This window comes from Myotis lucifugus, unplaced genomic scaffold, assembly GCF_000147115.1.
Source record: "Myotis lucifugus unplaced genomic scaffold, Myoluc2.0 scaffold_1314, whole genome shotgun sequence".
In the NCBI taxonomy this organism is placed as follows: Eukaryota; Metazoa; Chordata; class Mammalia; order Chiroptera; family Vespertilionidae; genus Myotis; species Myotis lucifugus.
This window is the reverse complement of record NW_005872362.1, coordinates 57,556-65,470: the sequence shown is the minus strand read 5'-3', so window position 1 is coordinate 65,470 and position 7,915 is coordinate 57,556.

Sequence of the window (7,915 nt, the reverse complement as noted above, 5' to 3'; positions counted from 1 at the left end):
CTTCAGTCCACAGGCCGACGCTCTATCCGCTGAGCCAAACCGGTTAGGGCTAGAATATATTTTAAAAAATCCATTCCTGCCAAAACCGGTTTGGCTCAGTGGATAGAGCGTCAGCCTGCGGACTGAAAGGTCCCGGGTTCGATTCCGGTCAAGGGCATGTACCTGGGTTTCGGGCACATCCCCAGTGGGGGGTGTGCAGGAGGCAGCTGATTGATGTTTCTCTCTCATCGATGTTTCTAACTCTCTATCTCTCTCCCTTCCTCTCTGTAAAAAATCAATAAAATATATATATATATATTTTTAAAAAAATCCATTCCTGGTGTCTCAACATCCCCGCTGGAGACAGAGGAGCCCATGATTTGCTCAGACTCTGGAATGGGTCACTCTGTTCTAAGCCTGTGTTCCAGCTTCGGAGTGCTAACAGCGTGAACTGGGGCGAGGGATGTCACCCCTCCGAGCCTCGCCAGACCCCTCAGAGTGCACAGTGCATGAGGGAGACAGGGCGAGTTATATCCCCTACAACACCCAGCACTTCACCAGCACGTTGGGAGGTTCACTAAGTGTTTGTTGGAAAAATAAATTAATGATTACATATATTACATCCGAAAGGTTAATTTTTGTTTGGGAAAAACATTGAAAATTCGTGCTCCATAACTTCATGACCTTGACCTAGTCAAACATTTCTAAAACTTGACATAAAAGCATTAACTATAGCCTGGCTATTTGCTCAGTGGTTAGAGCGTCGGCTGGGACTGAAGGGTTGTGGGTTCCATTCCAGTCAGGGGCATGTGCCTTGAGTTTGGGAAGCAACCAGTCAATGTGTCTATCTCACACTGATGCCTCTTTCTCTCTCTCTCTCTCTCTTTCTCTCTCTCTCTCTCTCTTTCTCTCTCTCTCCCCTCCTCCTCCCATCTCTCTGAAAATCAATGGAAAAAAATATCCTCAGGTGAGGATTAAAAAATACAAAAAACTCTAGTTCAATAGGGTAGCACCCCAATGTTCACATCAAATTTCCAACAGATGTCACCCTAATCCCTCCGTTGTAGTTGTGACTAAACCTCTGTGACTGACGTTACTGCGTGCTTCACCTAATGATATAAGATGTAAATACTTCGTCATCTTGTGTTTCTATCCAAGACATTTTATGGTTCTTTTGATTTCACAACTGGACTTTTCAACTATGTAGATCTCTGTTGGGTTGTGTTTTATTCAGAACACAAGCGCCCATACGTTGGGCTGCCTGTGTAATGAGGCTTTCAAGTCCTCATTTCAACCAAAATTGTTTTTAATGTGGCAAAACTCACATAACATAGAATACACCATTTTAGCCCTTTTAAAGTGTATTTATTCATTGGCACTTAGTACATTCACAGTGTTGTGCAGCGATCAGCACTATCTTGTTTTAGAACATTTTCAACACCCTAAAAGGAAACCTGTACCATTTAGCAGTCACTCTCCAGCCTCCCTCCCCCAGCCCTGGGCAACCACTATCTGCTGCCTGTCTCTATGGATTTGCCTGTCCTGGACACGTCACATTCATGGGATACGCGACATTTTTCAGGCCCATTGCTTGTACCAACAGTACAAAGATGAATGTGACAATCTGCTCTTAACTAGATCACTGCCAACTGGAATGAAACAGATTAAAAAGATTTTTTTTTTATTGATTTCAGAGAGGAAGGGAGAGGGAGAGAGAGAGAGAAACATCAATAATGAGAGAGAATCATTGATTGGCTGTCTCCTGCACGCCCCACACTGGGGATCAAGCCCATAACCTGGGCATGTGCCCTGACTGGAAATTGAACCGTGACCTCCTGGTTCATAAGTTGATGCCCAACCATTGAGCCACACCAGCCAGGCCAAAACAGATTTTAAAAAATCATATTACAATGTGATGATTATTATAATAGAAATATGAGCATTGTGAGAACATAGATGAGGGGCAATAAGGGCAAGCTTCAAGAAATAACATTTGAATCTGGGCATGCAGGTGGGAGTTTGACAGACCAATGGGGGCTGGGCAGAAGGGTGGTGTAGAGGAGGAAGGAGCTGGAGTGGGAGAGCAAGGTACAACAGAAGGAGTTGGACAGCTCTGTGCTCAAAGGAGGGGGACAAAGCATACCCAAAGCGTGTTACCACCCCAGGGCCTTTGCACTTGCTGTTCCCTTTTCTCGGGACACTTTTCTTTCAGATTGGTGCCTGATTGGCTGGAACTCTTCCTTCAGATCTTTGCTTCAGTGGGTGGGGGAGGGGAAATTTTCTCTTTTCCTCTTCCTTAGGTCTTCTGGCTGGTCAAATAATTAAAACAACATAAGACAGATTAATGGAAGAAAAATCACCAAATTTAATTACATATGAATGTGCAGAGGCTCCGTAGACTATGGGGTCCGGGGACAAAGTGGGCAGTTAAGGTTTCTATGCCATCTTGAGCTAAGGCGAAAAGGAGGGTTGTGGTATGAGATTTCAAAGGGGAGGAAGGCAATTCACATGGAGATGGAAAGCAAATGCTTGGTAAGCAAATGTCTTTCACTTAAACTGCAGGACACACAGAGGACTTTGATCTAATGGGACTTGCCCGGTCCCTCCCTGTCTGTCACACCTAGTTCTCCTTAAACCAGAGTTCTCCGTGCTGGCAGCTCCCTTCCTGGGCAGGCCCTCTCAATTCCTTTAGGCAGTGGAGTCTTCCCTGTCTTAAAAATAACTTAATTTTTTTACATTAAGATAATGATTAAAATTATCTTGAAATAATATCCCAAAGAGGCATATTTTGGGGTGGCAAACTCCACTCCCGTTCAGATGCAGAGGGCTTCTTTGACCTCCCTATTAAAATAGCACCTCCCATCCCTCTCTATCCCCTTATTCCGTTTTCCTCTGCAGCATTTACTACTCCGATACCATGTGTATGGAGGCATATTTGTTTCCCTGTTCGTTTTCTGTCTCCTCCACTTGAGGGTGAGCCGCACCAGGGCAGTCATGGAACTCAAATGTGACCAAATGGTCCAACAAGGAAAAGTACCTTCTCACGCAGTATTACATAGCCATTCAAGTGGTCATGAAGCATCTACTAGTATAATAATATAATCAAAACAGCATAGACAGATTAAAAGGTAAAGAAAGTAAAAAAAGACAAAACAAGATATAAAAGTATATGAAAAATATGGTCCCAATCAGATAAAAAGATGTATAAAAGACCAGAAGGGCCCTGGCCGGTGTGGCTCTCTGCTGGTTGAGCACTGTCCCATGCACCGAGAGGTCACCTGTTAGATTCCCAGTCAGGGCTCATGCCCGGGTTTTGGACTCAATCTCCAGTAGGGAGCGTGCAGGAGGCAGCGGGTAAATGTTTCTCTTTCACTGATATTTCTCTCTCTCCCTCTCCCATCCTCTCTCTCTCTCTCTCTCTCTCTCTCTCAAAAAAACACACACGGATATATACTAATATATAATTAAATTTTAAAAAAGACCTGAAGGAAGTTCATGAGAATGTTCGTGAAAATTGATGGTGAGATTATTAAAAGCATAATATTAGGTTGAACTGCATGTCGTTGCATTACTATTTTTGTAAGTCAACCTCAGACAGTTCAACCTTATACACTGATGAAAAGAGCCCAAGGCAAATGTGGATGAATCCCCGCTGGAATATGTGCCATTTGGTATGCACCATCTCAGTTGGGTAACCTTGGACAAATTTACTAAAATTCTTTCTCAGGGTCTCAGTTGCCTCATCTGTAAAATGGGCATAAAAATAGTCTGTACTTCAGGGTTGTATTTAAGATTAAATGGAATCATGTATGTAAGGAACTGACATACAGCAATCCCTGAATAAAGGTGGATATCATTGTGGGCAGTGTTTAATTATGTGTGTGTGTTTTTAAATTCGGAAACTATCAGACAAAATTATTTAAATTTTCAAAGGGGTTGTGGTCTAGTGCCTGGGGATCTTGAGCCCGGTCCAGGGCTGGGAATGTGACTGAAGGCTTTCCTCCAGCCCTGCCTCAGCTGGGCTCCTTGCACAGACGGAGACGGCGATCCTGAGAGCAGGGCTGGAGTTTGTCCTCTGAGGAATCCTGGGAACTTCACTTAGAGAGGACACTGTCCCCAGGGCCACTGCCCCCTCACCCCAGCAGCTGCCGAATGCACTGAGCCCAGGAGCGAGGCTGCCTCTGTCCACCTCTCCCCTCAAGCCCTGGCCCCCATCCCAGTCACAACAGCCTTTGGCCCAGTGCTCAGTGCTCTTCCCTCAGCAGCAGCTTCTGGTTCCGGAACACAGGGCTGAGCTCAGCTTTTTTTTTTAATGGATTGATTTTTAGAGAGAGAGAGCGCAAGAGAGAGAAACATCAGCTTGTTGCTCCACTTATTGATGCAGTCAAGGTTGTTTCTTGTATGTGCCCTGACTGGGGATTTAACCCACAACCCTGGCATGTTGGGATGATGCTCTATCCCACTGAGCTACCCGGCAAGGGCTGAGCTCAGCTGTGATCATGTCCTCATAAGTAGGTTACAGAGTTTCTCTTTGTGGTGATAAAAAAAAGTTTCGGGCCTGGCTGGCGTGGCTCCGTGGTTGAGCGTTGACCTATGAACTAGGAGGTCACAGTTCGATTGCCGGTCAGGGTACATGCCCAGGTTGTGGGCTCGATACTCAGTGTAGGGCATGCAGGAGGCTGCCAATCAATGATTCTCTCATCATTGATGTTTCTCTCTCTCCCTCTCCCTTCCTCTCTGAAATCAATTAAATATATATATGTTTGGAATAAAACATATATATAAATGTTTGGAAATAGTGGTGATGGTTGCACAAAATTGTGAATGTAATTAATGCCACTGGATTGTACACTTAAAAGTGGCCAATTTTATGTTATAGAAATTTTACCAAAATACTTTTTAAAATGAAAAAAAAAAAAAAAAAAGCCAGTTCTGGCTGGGTGCCTGATATACCAAGGTTGGAGGTTCGATACCCAGTCAGAGCATATACAAGAGGCAACCAATGAATGCATAAATAAGTGGAACAACAAATTGATGTTTCTCTCTCTCTCTCTCTCTCTCTCTCTCAAAATCAATTTAAAAAAATAAAAGAAATAATACCAAAAAACAATAAATCCAGGAATGGGAGGACTGAAGGGAGAGCAGGCTTGTCCTGTGGAGTTTGGGGACATAACCTGGGGCCGACGGAGGCCACATTGAGTTCTGGATGTAGGTCCCCGGTCCAGCCCTTATTTGCTCTATGATGTCGGTAATTTAACTCCTCTGAGGACACCATGCTGTTCTCACACAGCTGGCTCTCCTGGAACTGGTAATTAAATGGTGTGAAACTCTGCCCTGGCTGGTTTGGCTCAGTGGATAGAGCGTCAGCCTGCGGACTGAAGGGTCCCAGGTTCAAAATTTGGTCAAGGGCACATGCCTGGGTTGCGGGCTTGATCCCCAGTGGTGGGGGCCGTGCAGGAGGCAGCTGACCAATGATTCCCTCTCATCATTGATGTTTCTATCTCTCTCTCCCTCTCCATTCCTCTCTGAAATCAATGAAAATGTAAAAAAAAATAATAAAAATAAATGGTGTGAAACTCTGTAAAACACAGAATAAGAAAGAAGGAAAGAAAGAACCTAACAGTAGTACCTTTTCCTGCTTTACTCTGAGGATGCCTGAAATTCCACCGTAAGGCCTGGAATTAAGGATTGGAAAGGGGGAAACGAAAGGCGCCTCTCCATCTCTGGCTCCGTGGCCTGAGGGAGATGCTCCATTTTCCCAGGGGTTGGCATCCGGGGAGGGGGCTGTGAGACTCAAGGTCCAAGAAGAGGGCAGCTCAGTGGGACACGGACCCTGGAGGGCTGGGGTGTCCAGGAACCCCCGCCAGCCTCAGTTTTGCCCTGGTGTTTAGTAGCTGAGCAGTGGTGTCCTCGGCCTGTCCCCTCATTGCCCCCTACGTCCCTCCTCCCCCACCCTTCATACCTTAGAATGCCTTTCCCATCTTTCTCCTGGGAGATTTATTTCTGTCCCTTTTTTCATCTGAGCAGCGGAAATGAATCATCCTCCGGCCCGTTTGGTAAACAGTCCCGTGCCCTCTGACCCGCGGGGCTCTCACTGCTTCCTCTGGAGCTGCTCCTGGGCTAGACACTCACCCCCAGACCCCCTGTCAGGACTCTCCTTTCCCAGGGCCTGGAGCTTGACTTCCCCCACCCTCAGGAAGATGAGAAATGACACACAGCATTCCAGATGCCGATCCCACGAGCGGACCAGAGGGGCAGGGAAGCAGGGAGCCACCATGTTCTGAGGGCTTTGTGTGCCCTGTCCTGGCACATCTGGATGACCCTCTGCAGCAGATCTTGGAATCCTCATTTGACAGGTTCGGAGTCTGAGGCTCAGAAAAGTGCAGGCACTTGCCCAGGGCCACACAGGGAGTGATGGAGCCAAGACTCAAAAGCCTGGATTCCTCCCATTGCACCGACTGGCATGTGTACGCATGTGTGTCAGCTACCACATCAGTTGCTAAGCCACATGTGGACGGCAGGTGGGTGTCCACCTACAGGGGAGATGGCAAGGGTGTGCAGTGTGTGTCTTACCAGACAGAAGCCCGTGGGTCCCTGAGGATGATGTCAAAGAGTGACAGGATGTGGGAGGGGAACAGGGATTAATAAAAAGCCCACATTCAAGGCCACCTAGGCCCTGCCCACACTTCACAAATACAGCTGTTCAGAGGGCCCTGGGCCAGTAGCTCAGTTAGTTGGAGCCTCCTCCAGATGCGCCAGGGTGGTGGGTTTGATCCTGAGTCAGGGTACGTGTGGGAGACAACCCATCGGTGTTCCTCTTCTCTCTCTCTCCCTCTCCCTTTCCCTCTCCTCTCTCCCCTCCCCTCTTCTCTCTCTCTCTCTCTCTCTCTCTCTCTCTCTCTCTCTCTCTCTCCCTCTCCTTATCTCTCTCTCAATCATTAAAAACTCACCATACTTCAGGCGTGTCCACGTTGGTGAAACCACACTTCCTGGTGATCATGCAACTATTTATTGGACTTCTAAAAATAGTATGCAGGTACTATTTCCAGGAGCTGTGTGAGATGCAGAAATAAAACTACTGACAGCAGACTATCAGGCGCGGGTGAGTGTCAGAGGGAGGAGGGTTTACATAAATATATGAGTCACCGAGCAGACAGAAGGTGCTCGGGCCCAAAGGGATGGAAAAGCTCTAAAGCGGTGTTCTCGTTCTAGGAGGCCCCCCCGCCGGAGGGATTCCTCGAGGCCCTGAATCAGGGAGGGCTTCCTGAGGAGGTGGCCTTTGTAGGCCTCTAAAGCTCTAAGTCAGTGGTTCTCAACCTTCCTAATGCCGCGACCCTTTAATACAGTTCCTCATGTTGTGGTGACCCCCAATTTCATTGTTACAAATTGAACATAATTAAAGCATAGTGATTAATCACAAAAACAATATGTAATTATATCTGTGTTTTCCGATGGTCTTAGGCGACCCCTGTGAAAGGGTCGTTTGACCTCTCAAAGGGGTGGCGACCCACAGGTTGAGAACCGCTGCAAGTAGATGTAAAGTCTGCATCTGCAGACGCTTTAACGGAAGTTAGATCCTGTTTGACTTTCCAAGGAGCCCGGAGACGGCACATGCCTTTATTTCCCTTCTCCGGAGGCGGGCACGGAGGCGCAGAGGAGTGGACTAGGCGGGCCGAGCTAGCAGGTGGCGGCCAGGATTTGATCTGGAGCCAGTGGGACTCCCAGCCTCGCGCTGGGCTCCCTCCTCGCCTGGTCCCGCCGCAGGGCAGCGTAGCCCCGCGGAGCCCGCTGAAACCGGAGACACCGCGCCGAGGGAGGAGCGGTACTTCGGGGCGGGACGGGGCGGGGCTGGGGGCGGCACGCGGACCAGTTTCCGCGGTGACCCCTCCCTCTCCAACTGCCCGGCAAGCTCCCGCCCCTGGGCCCGCCGAGGGTC